Raw genomic sequence first — 17192 nt, forward strand, 5'->3', positions numbered from 1 at the left:
TAAAATAAACAGAAATTGAGAACAGTAGACTGTTTTTCTAATATTTTATTATTTTATTAAATCTATTATTTATAGTCTTATTTGTATTTGTATCACAAATCTGACGTGCACAACAAATAAGTGAATATCACACTTATAGAAATAAAAAAAATTAAAAGCGACAAGTTCATTTATGTCTTGCGCACTCCAGTCTTGTGCTACTAATACATGCAGCCCCTCATTTGATGCGCGAAGGGGTGTAGTTTCTGAAAATATATACTTTATGTACCATAATTTAACTTTCCAGCTGTCTAGAGCTGTCTAATTGCAGGCATCACCCCTAAATGTTTTAAGACAATTTTTTAACAAGATTCTCTAATCTGCCATATCTGAAGTTAAAGTGGTCTAGACATGTGGAAAGTTAAATTAGGGTACATAAAGTACACATTTCAAGAAACTACACCCCTTGGAGCTTCAAATGAGGGGTTACATGTATTTCTAGGACAAAAGTTGAGTGCACAAATAATGATGGAATATGTCGCTTTGGCTAGAAAATGTTTTTTCTAACCATAGCGACATGTTAATTTGTGTCTTGCGCACTTCAGGTTTGTACTAGAAACACATGCAGCCCCTCATTTGATGCGCCAAGGGGTGTAGTTTTTGCAAATATGTACTTTGTGCCATAATTTAACTTCTTACGTGAGCAGTAATGCCACGTCAAGGCTTCAACCCTAATTACTGACCATTCACACGCCTTTCATATCTCCATTCACTCGCAGAAGCACACACCATATTTCCATACATTCACTCACAGAAGCACACACCATTCTTTGCCCTTACAATCCCAAAGAAATGATCGTAAAGGGAGAAAAAAAAAATCACTTTTACAGCAAAAATAAGTTTTGCAGTAAAAATGCAAGGGGCTCCAGGGATGAGATGGTTACTCACGTACCGCACAGGCTAAATGGCTGATATTTTAACAATATTTGCAGTTCATCAGGATTTCAAAAATTGCCTTCCTCTACCATTGGCTAAATTTAACCACCATGATCCCTTTGATTATGGGGGTTAAATTTAGCCAATGGTGACTTTTTCATAGCTATATGATCACTGTGGTGACATTGGCTACCACAGTGATCATTTAGCTAGAATACTTAAACTTTTTTTTTTTAAAGTTAAACTAGTTTGTTTAGATTAATTTGAGGGTCTCTAGGCAATTTTGATCTTTATTTATCTGCCTTTAGAGACCCCCAAATCATTTTTTTTAACTTTTTTGTATATTTTTATTTTTTTTAACTTAATATTTTTATTCTTTTTTTCACAAGCATTATACGCGATTACCTTTCCAACGGTATATGTTTGGGGTCTGTAGCTGCTTAGATGCCTGAGTTACAGGCATCTGAGCAGCATGCCCCCATACCGCTTTAACTGACAATTGCCAGTTATTAATAAAGTTGCGCGGTGACGTCATCGCGCGTGCTGTTGCCGGCCGGATCAGCTGGCCCCGGTGATGCCCTTCAGTGTGAGAGGCATATCGCCGGAGTAGGTGGTGATGGGGGTCCATACCGCTTTAACTGACAATTGCCAGTTATTAATAAAGTTGCGCGGTGACGTCATCGCGCGTGCTGTTGCCGGCCGGATCGGCTGGCCCCGGTGATGCCCTTCAGTGTGAGAGGCAGATCGCCGGAGTAGGTGGTGATGGGGGTCCACAGACCTCCATCAAGGTAGGGTAGTGCTAGCGACGGCATGGTGCCGTCGTTGGCACCTGACTGGGACTGCTAGCGACGGCACCATGCCGTAGTTAGCAGTCAAGGGGTTAAACTTAATTAGATTCAGGTGACAAAATTGGTCTGAGGAAAAAATTGTTTATAAAGAACATTTGACGGAAAGAAAAATTAAAACGCGGGGCTAATTTCTTAAAGAGTTGCTTCCTGGTTTAATAAAGTACAGCCTTTAGGAATACAGGTGCCCTGCCTAAAAGACAGGAAAAAAAGGTAATGTTTATCCTCTTGTTAGTTGATCCAGCAATTTGTTCATATTATATATATTTAAATGAGTAGATCAATTACAGTATAAACAACTCCGTGCTGTGTTGATCTGCTTATGTGAACATATAATATGAATAGATTTGCATGTTAGTCTTCATTTTGTATGTTTTGTTAACAATCGGTTTGTTCTATGGTAATATGCTGGTAATACCGTATTTGCTCGATTATAAGACGACCCTGATTATAAGACGACCCCCCAAAATCTGAATATTAACTTAGGAAAAAAAGAAAAAGCCTGAATATAAGACGACCCTAAAGGAAAAAAGTTTTACCAGTAAATGTTAATTCATGTAAACTATTTTTTTTAATAAAAGCTATGATTGAGAAAAATATTTTTTTTGTTTTTATTTCTTGTATTTTCCAACCTGTCCCCCAGTTACGCACATCTGCCCCCAGGCTTGCCACTCCAATATGGCACTGTGGCCCATGATATGCCTTTTAACCCTCTATATGCCACTGTGCCCCATGGTATGCCTTTTGACCCCCTATGTGCCACTCTGCCTCCAGAAATGCCTTATACCCCTATATGCCACTCTGCCTCCAGAAATGCCTTATACCCCTATATGCCACTCTGGCATTTAGGGGGTTAAAATGCATATTATGGGGCAGAGTGGCATATAGGTGTATAAGGCATTTCAGGAGGCAGAGTGCTCTATTAAATGCCCCCTTAACGCCACTCCAGAAATGCCCTATGCCCCCATTTAACACACACACACACACACACACACACACACACACCCTATACCCCCATTTAACTAACACACACACACACACACACTCTCCCCTCCCCTCCCCTCTCAGCCCTCTCTTACCGGTGCTTCCAGCCGGGGCAGCGGGTTGACGTCGCCTTCTGCTGCAGCCGGAAGGAGGTGGAGTTGGCAGCGGGGGTTTGTATCCGTCCGTCGCGTATACTTTCCCCGGCTGTCAGAGATCAGAGTTCCCCGCACCGGTGCGGGGAACTCTGATCTCTGACAGTCGGGGAAGGTTTGCGCGACGGACGCAGACAACCCCCGCTGCTAGCCACACCTCCTTCCGGCTGCAGCGGACGTTGTCTACGCGGATCGCGTAGACGTCAACCCGCTGCCCCGGCAATACAGCAGGAAGCACCGGTAAGTGTGTGTATGATGGGGGGGGGGGGGTGAGACAGGAGGATCCAGGTCCCCTGCAGCGGTGCGGGGGATCTGGATCTTAGTCTCCTAATCAGACTCTATTTGAGGTCTGATTAGAAGACGACCCCGATTAGAAGACGAGGGGTATTTTTCAGAGCATTTGCTCTGAAAAAAACCTCGTCTTATAATCGAGCAAATACGGTATATTAGAAGAAACAGATTGAAAGTGAAATGCATTAGTCTGCATTACCAGCTTTTCTTACCATACTATGGTTACCTACACACACATTTAAACCCTATATCCAGGGTATTCTGTTTCTGTTGGCAAAGTTCGTAATATACTATATATGACCAAAAGTATGTGGACATCCATCCTAATTTGAGTTTAGGTGTTTCGGCCAGACCCATTGCCAACAGGTGTATAAAATCAAGCACACAGACATGCCATCTATATAGACAAACATTGGCAGTAGGATGTGACATACTGAAGAGATACTTTAATGATGGCACTGTCAGAATTCTATGCCACAAGTCAGTTTGTAAAATTTCTGCTTCTACGTGTAACAATTTAGCCACAGCCATAACCATGCCCACTCAGAGACTAGGACTACTGAGTGCTCAAGTGTGTATTGCATAAAAATCATTCGGCCCATCTAGTCTGCACGTTTTTCCTGATGCAATAGGTCTTTGGTCAGGTCCTATAGTGAGGAAAACTTTGTCTATCCTATGTCTAAATTCCCTCCACCACTTCTGCTGGAAGACTGTCCCATGTATCTACTGCCCTCTGAGTAATGTAGAACTTCCTTAAGTTACATCTCAGCCTCTGACCCTCAAGGTTTAGACCATGACTTCTTGTTCTAAGATTGCTCCTCCTTTCAAATAAGCTTACTTTAAGTCACTTTAACCCGTTCACGTCAAAGCCCGTACGTGTGCGGGCTCACGATGCAATGCATTCGCGACAAAGCCCGTACATGTATGGGCTGCTGTTAAATACCTGCATCGCCGTTTTCGGCGCGATCTGCGTCTTTGCAGCACTCACGGAAGCCTCACAAGTGAGGCTGGCCATGGATCATGGGAGGAACACCCTCCCCCAAAAACTTGCATAAAAAAGCAAAAAAAACCATAAAAACATTGGGTATCTCTAAACTCCAGTACAAACAGTAGAATCGATTTAGCAGTTTTTTTCATTTGTAGATGATTAAAATATTTTTCAAAGTGAGTGAAAATCCTTTTAACAAAAAATCGCCATATTTTAAAAATGTCTTATAGTACATTAGATGATATGATAAAGATAATAGTATCTAAAGAAAGCCCTGTTTGTCTTAAAAAAAAAAAACAAACAATATATAATGTGTAGGGCTGCAACAACTAATCGATAAAATCGATAATCGATAATGAAATTCGTTGCCAACGAATTTCATTATCGATTAGTTGAATCGATTATTATCGATTATAAAATGAGGGTCTTTTCAGAGCAAACGCTCTGAAAAATACCCCTCATTATATAATCCGTTTAGTCTGACTCACAGCAGCAGCTCCTACTTACCAGCCCCTCCCTGTAATCACTGTGACAACTGGCCCCGCCCCTTCCTTCTCCCAGAAGGCCAGAACCACATGGCTGTGACACTCATCTAACTGTAAGTATAAAATTAGGTGGGGGTTAATTTAGGGGCAGTTATGGTTAATGGGGTGTTTAGGGGCAGCTATGGTTAATGGGGTGTTTAGGGTTAATTTAGGAGCAGCTGTGGTTAATGGGGTGTTTGGGGTTAATTTGAGGCAGTTGTGGTTAATGGTATGTTTAGGGTTAATTTAGGGGCTGTTGTGGTTGACAGGGTCTTTAGGGTTAATTTAGGGGATGCTGTGGTTAATGGGGTGTTTAGGGGCAGTTATGGTTAATGGGGTGTTTAGGGTTAATTTAGGGGCAGTTATGGTTAATGGGGTGTTTAGGGTTAATTTAATGATGAGGACTGAGGGTTAATTTGATTAATTTAATAAAGTTAACTTAAGGTGCAGTTAGAGATAAAGGGGGGCAGACTAAGGGGAATCTAAATCCTGGGGGCAGTGAAGATTAACCCAGTACTTATTTAAAAAAGTATGGTGTCAGTGTGCTGCGAACAGGTCTGTGACTCTATGAGGGGACTATGAGATATCTGGGGGGTATAAGGCATATCAGGGGAGGATGGAGTGACATATCTGGGGGTATAAGGCATATACATTAAATAAGGCATATGTGGGGAGGGCAGTGTGGCATGTCTGGGGAGGACGGAGTGGTGTATAAGGCATATCTGGGGCCACAGTGGCATATCTGGGGGTAGACTGGAGTGGCATATGTGGGGAGGGCAGCGTGGCATGTCTGGGAGGTAGTGTGGCATGTCTGGGGAGGATGGAGTGGTGTATCAGGGGGTATAAGGCGTATCAGGCACAGTGGCATATGTGGGGGTGGAGTGGCAGATGTGGGAGGCAGCATGGAGTGGCAGATGTGGGATGCAGCGTGGAGTGGCAGATGTGGGAGGCAGCGTGGAGTGGCAGATGTGGGAGGCAGCGTGGAGTGGTATATGTGGGAGGCAGCGTGGAGTGGCATATGTGGGAGGCAGCGGGGAGTGGAATATGTGGGAGGCAGCGTGGAGTGGCATATGTGGGAAGCAGCGTGGAGTGGCATATGTGGGAGGCAGCGGGGAGTGGCATATGTGGGAGGCAGCGTGGCGTGGTATATGTGGGAGGCAGCGTGGAGTGGCATATGTGGGGGGCAGCGTGGAGTGGTATGTGTGGGAGGCAGCGTGGAGTGGTATATGTGGGGGGCAGCGTGGAGTGGCATATGTGGGAGGCAGCGTGGAGTGGTATATGTGGGAGGCAGTGTGGAGTGGTATATGTGGGGGGGAGCGTGGAATGGTATATGTGGGAGGCAGCGTGGAATGGTATATGTGGGAGGCAGCGTGGAGTGGTATATGTGGGAGGCAGCGTGGAGTGGTATATGTGGGAAGCAGCGTGGAGTGGCATATGTGGGGGGCAGCGTGGAGTGGTATGTGTGGGAGGCAGCGTGGCAAGCCTGGGCTCAAATGTGCATAAATTGGGGGGGGCTGGTTGGGAAATAAAGACAAGAAATGTATTTTATCAAAGTTTTTTTTTTATTCTGCTGTTTGTATTTAACATCATTTGTTTATTAAATTATTTTAAATAAATGAAAAATTTACAAACATTTTTTTTATCCGATTAATCGATTAATCGAAAAAATAATCGGCCAACTAATCGATTATGAAAATAATCGTTAGTTGCAGCCCTAATAATGTGTGTGGGTGCACAAAATAAGAGAGAAAAAAATTACAGCTAAACAGCAACACTGGAAAATGTTAAGAGCCTGTGTCCCAAAGTGTACTACGAATAAGAAACAGTCTTGTCATTAAGGGGTTAAGTATTTAAATGTTTCTATTGCACTCTCCATCTCTCCTTTCCTCCAATCTGTACATATTAAGATTCTTTAACCTTTCCTGATAATTTCTGTCCTGCAAATTACCGTTTACTTACTGTTTTTGTAACTCTCCTCTGAACTCTCCAATGTGTCAGTATCCTTCTGGAAATGGGGTCTCCAGAACTGTAGGCAATACTCTTGGTGAGGCTGGACCAGAGATCTGTAAAGTGTCATAATTGCCTCCCTCTTCCTGCTACTAATGCATCACCCTATGCATCCCAGCATCCCGCTTGCTTTTTTTGAGATGCTTTATTGTATTGTCGGCTTACCTTTTAGTCATCAGTAATACCGTATTTGCTCGATTATAAGACGACCCGGATTATAAAACGACCCCCCAAAATCTGAATATTAATTTAGGAAAAAAAGAAAAAGCCTGAATATAAGACGACCCTATAGGAAAAAAGTTTTACCAGTAAATGTTAATTCATCTAAACTATTACATTTTTTAATAAAAGCTATGATTGAGAAAAATATTTTTTTGTTTTTATTTCCTTGTATTTTCCAACCTGCCCCCCAGTTACGCACATCTGCCCCCAGTCTTGCCACTCCAATATGGCACTGTGGCCCATGATATGCCTTTTAACCCCCTATGTGCCACTCTGCCTCCAGAAATGCCTTATACCCCTATATGCCACTCTGGCATTTAGGGGATTAAAAGGCATATTATGGGGCAGAATGGCATATAGGGAGGTATAAGGCATTTCAGGAGGCAGAGTGGCGTTCAGGGGGTTAAAAGGCATTTCATAGAGCACTCTGCCTCCAGAAATGCCCTATGCCCCCATTTAACCCCCCCCACACACACACACTTACCGGGGCTTCTAATTTCCTGCTGTATACCGGGGCAGCAGTCTTCCTTCTGTCTCCCCCCCCATTTAACACCCCACCCCACACACTTACCGGTGCTTCCAATCTCCTGCTGTATACCGGGGCAGCGGGTTGACGTCCACGCGATCCGCGTAGACAACTTACGCTGCAGCCGGAAGGAGGTGTGGCTAGCAGCGGGGGTTGTCTGCGTCCATCGCGCAGACCTTCCCCCGCTGTCAGAGATCAGAGTTCCCCGCACCGGCACCGGGGGGGGGGGGGGGACAGAAGGATCCAGGTCCCCTGCAGCGGTGCGGGGGATCTGGATCTTAGTCTCATAGTCAGACCTCTATTTGAGGTCTGATTAGAAGACGACGCGGATTAGAAGACGAGGGGTATTTTTCAGAGCATTTGCTCTGAAAAAAACCTCGTCTTATAATCGAGCAAATACGGTAATTACTGCTAAGTTCCTTTCTTCCGCTGTCACTGACAGGAAAGTACCCCCAATGCTATATTCTGCCTTGGACTTTTTTTTACGTCTCAAGTGTATTGTTTTACCTTTATTGATATCTAACTGTAGCTGCCACACTCTGGACCGTTCTTCCAACTTACTTAACCCCTTGACTGCTAACGACGGCATAGTGCCGTCGCTAGCAGTCCCAGTCAGGTGCTAACGACGGAAACCAGTGTAGTTTCTTGAAATGTGTACTTTATGTACCCTAATTTAACTTCCCAGATGTCTAGACCACTTTAACTTCAGATATGGCAGATTAGAGAATCTTGTCAAAAATTGTCTTAAAACATTTAGGGGTAATGCCTGCAATTAGTCAGCTCTAGACAGCTGGAAAGTTAAATTATGGTACATAAAGTATACATTTTCAGAAACTACACCCCTTGGCGCATCAAATGAGGGGCTGCATGTATTCGTAGCACAAGACTGAAGTGCGCAAGACATAAATGAACTTGGCGCTTTTAACTAATTTTTTTTTTTATAAGTGTGATATTCATTTATTTGTTGTGCACGTCAGATTTGTGATACAAATACAAAAAAGACCTTATTTGCTGTGGCTGGGGGTGTAGTTTCTAAAAATATATCGTTTTCCCAACATACAGTGGCAGTACGATGGGTACTGTTCTTTTCTCGGGACAAGATGCATCTAAAGATAACAAAAACAATTAAGTGCCCCGGAACCCCTCCTCCTTACCCATAAAAACCGGGGCCGAACCGGAGGTAGACAGTTCTTTTTCTTGTCCCTTTCAGGGACGGACAGGGTGTATCGTCGGTCCGGATAGGAGTTCGGCATCTCGTCAGCTGGTGAGGCGCACGGGTTGCTGCCTGGGGGTCTTCGTTGCCTCCGATTGCTCCCCGGGTGGTGAGCAGAGAGAGGCTTCCCTCCGTAGCGGTCCTCGTTACTGAGGATGTAATGGTGTCTTCCTTTCTGGGCAAGGAAGTGGGAGCATGCGCAGTTTAGGTGGAACGCACGCCCGGGTGGCGTTGCGTTCCACTGAAGGTCCGATTGCGCTACTGAGCATGCGCGAATCGGATCTTCCGGAGGGCGGCAATTTTAAAATTGCATTTAAGCGCTTTGCCTGTCTGACTGCTGGAGCTTTCGTCAGTACAGTGCAGCCGTGTCACCAGCCCCCCCACACGGTTCAGAGGAGGTTAGGGTAAGATATTTTCTTTATCTTGGCTCTCTCCTATCCTCTTCCCTCCTAAAAAAAAAAATTTTTTTCTTTTAATATACATTTTTTTCTTTTCATCAGATGTCTAGTCCGTTACCATCAGAGAATCCGGATAAGGATAAAAGACCTGCTTCCGCTCCCAAAAAGGCCACTTCCAAAGCTAAGCATTTGTCATGTGCTGAATGTGCTACTCCACTGCCGGATGGCTGCAGGAAAAAGGTGTGCAACGCCTGCTCTGCTGACCAGCTTGCTGCTTAGAAGCGCAAAGACCTTCAATCTTTCCTCGGGTGGTTCCAGGAAAATTTGGCACAAACTTTTGAAGCATTTCAATTTTCGGCAGCTCAATCTCAGGAGAGAGTCAAGTTGGATTCCACGCACAAGCGCAAGAGATCCAGGTCTTCCTCTCATTCAGACCTTTCCTCGGGTGAGGTCTCCCAGTCCTCTAGTTCTTCTAGTGATAGTTCGGAGGAAGAGATGCTTTTCCCCTCCCAGGATCTCCGTAAATTCACCAAGGAGGTGACTCGTATGCTCCTAGTAGGTGATGTGGGGAAGGTTAAAGGTTTTCCTGTACTCCCTAAAGTGGATGATCTTATCGCCAGGGAATGGAAGCACCCTGAAAAAAGAGCCTTCATTTCTAAACGCTTTAAGCAGTTGTTCAGGCTTCAGGGGGAATATTCTTGGGAAGATCCCCCCAAAGTGGACATACAAGTGGCCCAGCTCTCCAAAAAGACTACTCTCCCTATCGGTGAAGTGTCCGGGCTCAAAGACCCTATGGACAGGAGAGCAGAGACTTCATGCAGGCGTGCCTTCCAGGCGGCAGGAGCTCAATGCAAGGTGGCGGTGTCTAGTGCTGCAGTGGCCAGGGCCCAGCACATGTGGCTTCAACTTTTGCAAGATCGTCTTGCGGATGATGCTGATTCTGAGATTAATAGACTGTTGAAGAATTTAAAGCTTTCCAACGATTTTTTTGTGGATTCAGCTCAGGAGTCCCTTAAGCTCTCAGCCAAGAACATGGCCTTGTCGTCTGTGTCACGCAGAGCTCTTTGGTTACGGTCCTGGACGGCGGATTCAGCTTCTAAATCTGCGCTTTGTGACTTACCTTTAGAGAGTAAGAAGTTGTTTGGTGCTCCGTTGGAGGATCTTATTAAGCAGATTTCGGATACAAAAGAGCTTTGCCTCAGGATCGAAGGCCAAGGTGGAACCGCAGATATCCTTATAGGAACCCGAGACCCGTTTTCCAATCCTCCAGATCTCAGAATTTTCGTGGGCCATTTGGAGATAAAAAATTCCAAGATCGGCCGAAAAAGCAGGATAAAAGAAAGTTCTGACTGCAAGGTGGGAGGACGCCTACGACACTTCAGCCTATCCTGGGATCAGACCACACAAAATCCGTGGGTTCGTCAGATTATTTCGGAGGGTTACAGGATAGAGTTCATTCGGCCTCCGGTCCGCCAGTTCCTGATTTCGTCCTACCCTTTGGAAAGGAAAAATTGGACTCTTTTTTCCGAAAGCATGAAGCTTCTGGGAAAAGCGGTGATAGAGAAGGTTCCTGTTCGCCAAAGATTTCAAGGAGTATATTCCCGGTTGTTTCTGGTACCAAAGCCGGATGGCTCCTTGCGTCCGGTTCTAGACCTGAAGTCAGTAAACCGCTGTATCCCCTACCAGCATTTCCGGATGGAGAGTATCACCTCAGTCACTCAGGTGCTAAAGAAGGGAGATTTGATGGTCACCTTAGACCTGAAAGACGCTTATCTTCATGTACCGATAGCCGAAGCGTCCAGAAAGTTTCTGAGGTTTGCTTTGCGCATCAATCACAGGGTGCATCATTTCCAGTTCATGGCCCTTCCATTCGGTCTGGCATCAGCCCCAAGGGTTTTTACAAAGATCCTTTGTCCTTTGACAGCTCATCTCAGAGAACGAGATATCTCGATAATTCCTTACCTGGACGATTGGCTGATCATGGCGGCCTCCCTGGAGAAACTTTTGTCAGACCTTTCCGCAACTATGAAGTTCCTAGAACTCCACGGCTGGTTAATCAACAAGAAAAAATCTTGCCTCATTCCCTCTTCCAGGACTCTTTTTCTGGGGTTTTTTGTGGACTCAATAAAACAAGAGATCTCGTCGCTGCAAAGAAATCCGATTTGCTCTGTCAGGAAGGCTATGAGTGTTCTGGGTCTTCTCACCGCTGCCATCCCGGCGGTTCCTTGGGCACGGTGTCAGCTTCGTCCCTTGCAATGACAGATCCTCTCGAACTGGCCTCTCACGTGCTTATTAGACGTTTTTTTTAAGGCCACTACTATTCGCCGTCCTCCTAGGAGGTCCTTGTTTCCATCATGGGATCTTGCCATTGTGCTTCGAGCCTTGTGTTCAGCTCCCTTTGAACCTCTGGAGGAGGTATCCATGAAGTTTCTTTCGCTGAAAACAGTTTTTTTAGTGGCTATTACCTCGGCTAGAAGAGTTGGGGAAATCCAGGCGCTGTCGTCCTCTCTGGGGTTCACGATTTTTCATGACGATAAAGTTGTTCTCCATGTTAAACCTTCTTTTCTCCCTAAGGTCATTTCCCGGTCCAGTCTTAATCAGCCCTTGGTTCTTCCTACTTTTTTTTCCGTGTCCTTCTCCTGATGAATTGATTTGGCACACGTTAGATGTCAAGAGGGCTTTGGAGATTTATATTGCTCGTACCTCCTCCATCCGTTCTTCAGACCAGCTATTTATCAAATTTTTTGGTCGGCCGGGACGGGAGTTTCTAAAGCTTCCATTTCTCGTTGGCTGGTGGACACCATCCGCATGGCTTACCACTCTAGTGGTCTCACTCTACAATGGCCCATCAGGGCACATTCCACTCGGGCTATGGCGGCCTCCTGGGCTGAAAAAGCTTCTCCTGAGGACATTTGTACGGCTGCTACCTGGTCCTCATTTTCCACTTTCGTGCACCATTATCGGCTAGACATCTTCTCCTCCTCTGCGGCGGATTTTGGGCGTAAGGTGCTCCAGGCGGTGGTCTCCTGATATGGCCCCCCCCATTTCTGGGATCTTGCTACATCCCATCGTACTGCCACTGTATGTTGGGAAAAACGGAAATTTTTACTCACCGTAAATTCCTTTTTCCTTAATACAGTGGCAGTACCAGTTTCCCTCCCTTATGTAATAAATTATGTTTGGCAAGCTATTTGGTGTCTGTCTTGTTACTTACTGTCTACCTCCGGTTCGGCCCCGGTTTTTATGGGTAAGGAGGAGGGGTTCCGGGGCACTTAATTGTTTTTGTTATCTTTAGATGCATCTTGTCCCGAGAAAAGAACAGTACCCATCGTACTGCCACTGTATTAAGGAAAAAGGAATTTACGGTGAGTAAAAATTTCCGTTTTTGTTGGCATATTTTAACATCCCAGGCAGCTAGAGCTGTTTAATTGACGCCAGCCATGCATTAAATTTAAAGATGTCTTTTGTGATAGTCTACTGTTCTCAATTTCTGTTTGTTAGACCGGTTACCTACTACAAATATTTAGCAGCACAGCTTTTGATATTAGAGTTTAGAAAAATAAAATTACAAACTAGTTTTTTTTGAGTCGGAAGTGAAAAATTACCCCTTTTTCCCATTTTTGGCTATATTTTGCAAACCTGATGAAACATACACATATAAAAATTGTATATTTGCAATGTGCTGGGTGTGCTGAAAAAAAAAATATGGTTTGTATAGTTTATTCCTAAGAAATTTACTTATAAACGCGTTTAAACGTGAGATGCACCAAAATGCCGAAAACCAGCTTAGCACCAGGGTGGGAAATGGCTTAGCAGCCAAGGGGTTAAATTGCCTGCCATTTGAATTATTCCACCTGGAATGTCTACTCTGTTGGAGACTTTTGTATCATCTGCAAAAAGACATACCATACTTTTTAAGACCTTCTGTAATATTACTTATAAAATATTCAAAAGTACAGGTCCCAATACTGATCCCTGGGGTAACCCCTAGAGCCTTCTCTGAATATACACCATTAACTACAACCTTTGTCTCCTATCACTCAAACTTCTCTGGAATACTTCAGTATCTGGAAGTTTGATGGATGCCAGGAGAATGCTGCCTGCTGTAAAGTTTGGTGGAAGAGGGATAATGGTGTGACTTGAACACCTTTAGGATGCATCAGAAAGTTGATTTGCAAGCAGCATTGGCTGGATGGGTACAAATTTCCACAAACACATTACAAAACCTTGAAGAAAGCTGCAGGGAAACTCTATCAATGGTTTTGGAATTGGATGTCCAATTGGTTTGATAGTAGGGTGTCCACATACTTTTGGTCATCTAGTGTATTAAGAAATCCACTTAGAGTGAGGGGGCTAGTTCTACAACTGCCTTGATACTTCATCAAGTCGGCACACTCGGTTCATTTAAGAAATATAAACCTAAATTTTAAATGTTTTTTTATTTTATGCTCGAGTTAAACAAGTTTCATTTGATCTATTTTGTCATTTTAATTATCTATATGCATAGAAAAGCCATGTCAGCAAAGTATTTGTCTGTTACACTAGACAAGACATAAGCTTATGTCCAATAATAATGCCTTTGCTACCCTGTCCTACTCAGCAGAGCGGCAATCAGAAATCTTGGGGCCCAATACAAACATAGACACAGGGGAGGGCTGGCAGCCTAAGGCCTTGGGGGCAAGTCTAGTCAAGTGGCCCGTTGTGCCACCGAATCAGCACACCATCCATGACCATCTTTTCCTGATTTTCAAACGCATATTGATGTAATGTGATGGGACTGGGAGTAAAAAAATTATGTTTAATACATTAAAAAACAGCCAATCTTTGTAACAAAAAAGATAAGCATCAAGATAACATTAACAAATTACAGTCCAGAGTGAGCCAACTTTGTCCCCAATCAGCCCGCCCTGACACCAGTACAGGCTCTGCCACACCGACACCCAAACACACACACCAGGACAGGCTCTGCCACACCGAGACCCAAACACACACACCAGGACAGGCTCTGCCACACCGACACCCAAACACACACACAACAGGACAGACTCTGCCACACCGACACCCAGACACACACACACACCAGAACAGGCCCTGCCACACAGACAGCCAAACACACAGACACCAGAACAGGCCCTGCCACACAGACAGCCAAACACACACACACACACCTGGACAGGCTTTGCCACACCGACACCCAAACACACACACACACCTGGACAGGCTATTGCCACACAGACAGCCAAACACACAGACACCAGGACAGGCTCTGCCACACCGATATCCAAACACACACACACCAGAACAGGCTCTGCCACACCGACACCCAAACACACACACACACACCTGGACAGGCTTTGCCACACAGACAGCCAAACACACAGACACCAGGACAGGCTCTGCCACACCGATATCCAAACACACACACACCAGGACAGGCTCTGCCACACTGACACCCACGTCCAAAATGCTTTCCACACTTGTTTGCTGTTTGTTTTTGCCCCTTGTGTATTGATGCCCCAGCCAGCCCCCCCCCTTGGTTTTAATGTATTCACCCCCCCCCACACCCTTGTGTATTGCCCCATGTGGATATGTGCACCCAGCCAGCCCCACTTTGTACATTATGCCCTTTGTGTATTGCCCCATGTGGATTTGTGCCCCCAGCCAGCCCCCTTTGTACATTATGTCCCAACACCCTTGTGTATTGATTTATGTGATGTCCCCAGCCAGCCCCCCTCCCTTGTGTATTGATGCCCCCCTTTGCATTGTTAATGACCCATGTATATTGAACCCAGCCACCCACCCCCATTGTTGACCCATGCAGACCCCCCTTTGAATATGGCTCCCCTTCTGCCTATTACCCCAACTATTTTTTTTATTCTTTTTAATACTTACATTTTTGTTGTCCTCCAGCATGCTCCTCTAGCTGTCACGAGGAGCTGTTCCGTGTGACTCCGCCCCCTTGAGCGGCCCAACACATTGACAATGTGACGTCTCTCAAGGGGGCGGAGTCACATCGAACAGGACACTGTGCGGCACTGGGCAGGCACGCTGGCCGCTTAATGATTTTAAAGCGGCCAGCGTGTCTTACGGCCGCTTTAAGACTCGCAGCCACATCGGCTGCAATGGCATCTCGGTGTGCCGGCCAGTTCGGCCGGCCCACCGCGGATACTGCGGGCATTAAAGACGGCCCTGGCGTGGCCGAATCGGCCACTTAAATGGGCGGCCCCGGCCCAGCCCGCCCCTGCATAGACAGGATCCCCAATATTGCTTTCTCGTGATACCCCCAGCATACCTTAACCATCAATTCACATTATAAATGATTTTGCGTTCCTCCACGATGCATATGTTACCACCTGCAAAAAACATTTTATGAGCTCTTTAATGGCCACTTGCAACGGCAACATCAAGGCACGGGAGCTATTTAGGAGGACATCTATCTTCATTTGAATTGTAGGGGAACCACTTAATAAAAACTTAATAAAAAATTATTTCCTTTTAGGGATTTACTTTATTTTTTTGTTTTGTTTTGTTTTCCCGGGTCTTCTGACAAGGAATTTGTGAATTGTTATATACACAGAATTATACCACCGTTTATTTGCAATAACTTGTTACAAACAAATATTATTTGGTCTCTCTATTTATATTTACATTTATGGGATGCTGCTTTGTACCAATTCAATATGCCAACATAGTTATAAAGTTAATGTTTCATGCCTTCAGCAAAAGAAAACAATGTTTGTTTTTATTTTATTTTTTGACAATTGTAGCTAGAACTATAACTTATTTTATCGCCATGTTGATTATTAGGGTATTTTTGTTTTTGAAATGGAACCAGAAATCTACAATGCAACAATGTTATAACAATTTGGTTAACTGATTATTAATATAAATTTCCCTTGTCTGCACAACTTGATCTGCTTTAATAACAGTTCAGAGCTTGAGGCCGAGCTGCAGACTGCACATGCACTGAGAACTCAGCTGGAAGACACCCTGGAAAAGGCAGTAGAGCGACTGGCTCGGGTGGATTCGAAGAACAGGGTGTCTGCCATCAGTTATGGAGGTGGGGAAAAGAGCAGTTTGAGAATTCCTCACACGCATGCCTTCTGATATGAACCATGAGGGTTTTCATACAAGGGACAGTACTCTATACATGATCAGAACTTTTAACCCACAGACTTTATTGAAGGAGAAATGCCTGCTAACAGTTGCTTTTTGGTGGTGTTGGAGGGACTAAAATTTGCTACTAACATACTGAATATAATTAGACCCTTGTCACACTTGAGTTTAGTGCTTATTTTTGTTCTTTGTAATCTGTGTTTCATATATGTGTTTATCCTACTCGCTTTTATTTATTTCCACCCCCTGTTGTTTTCCCAGTAGGCCAAATAAAATTATATTTGCCTCTACATATATTATTATATTGTCCTGTGATAATCTTAGTATTGCATGGTATTTTGTGTGTGTGTGTGTTTGGACCCAAATGGATGTTTATAATTTATGTTCTTGAAAAAAAATCAAAAAAAAAATCTGATGAATTAATTACCTTTTCAAATTACACTGTAGGAAATGGACAGTAAAAAAAAAAAAGCATGCAGAAACCTACTTACCCGTACTCAAGGTCTGGTTGATCTAAAGTTGGTTGATTCATGGTGGATGTTTTATCATTTCTAATACAACGGTTACCCAATATTTATAATACTATAAATCACTTTTGTGGTGATTTTGGCTGTTTTATACTTTGTGTTCTTAGCCTTCGGGTAGAGAAACCAAGATATTATTATTTTACTGGACAGTGAATAAAAAAGGACAGAATGTAAAAAAAAACATTTTACATGTTGATAAAGACAATAGAGAAAAAATACCCAAAATATATTCATTAAGTAGGTAAGTGATAGGATAGATACAATGGTTGTTTCTTTTTTTTTTTTTTTTTTTTTTTTAATGTACGTGTACACAAAAGAAAAAGTAAGTGAACCCTTTGGAATTACCTGGTTTTCTGCATTTATTGTTCGTGCTGTGTGGTCTGATCCTAAGTTGCAAAGTATAGACAAACACAATGTGCTTAAGCTAATAACACACAAACTATGATAATCTTTCATATCTTTATTGAACATAGGCATTAAACAT

General features: G+C 44.0%; 1 pseudogene; it reads left to right on the forward strand.

Moving 5' to 3' along the window:
* Positions 1-17192, forward strand: part of LOC149274575 (myomegalin-like) — a 111258-nt pseudogene that overhangs the window by 50654 nt on the left and 43412 nt on the right.

Source organism: Sceloporus occidentalis, unplaced genomic scaffold (assembly GCF_023333645.1).
Source record: "Sceloporus occidentalis isolate IW3139 unplaced genomic scaffold, rSceOcc1.0.p SCAF_323, whole genome shotgun sequence".
In the NCBI taxonomy this organism is placed as follows: Eukaryota; Metazoa; Chordata; class Lepidosauria; order Squamata; family Phrynosomatidae; genus Sceloporus; species Sceloporus occidentalis.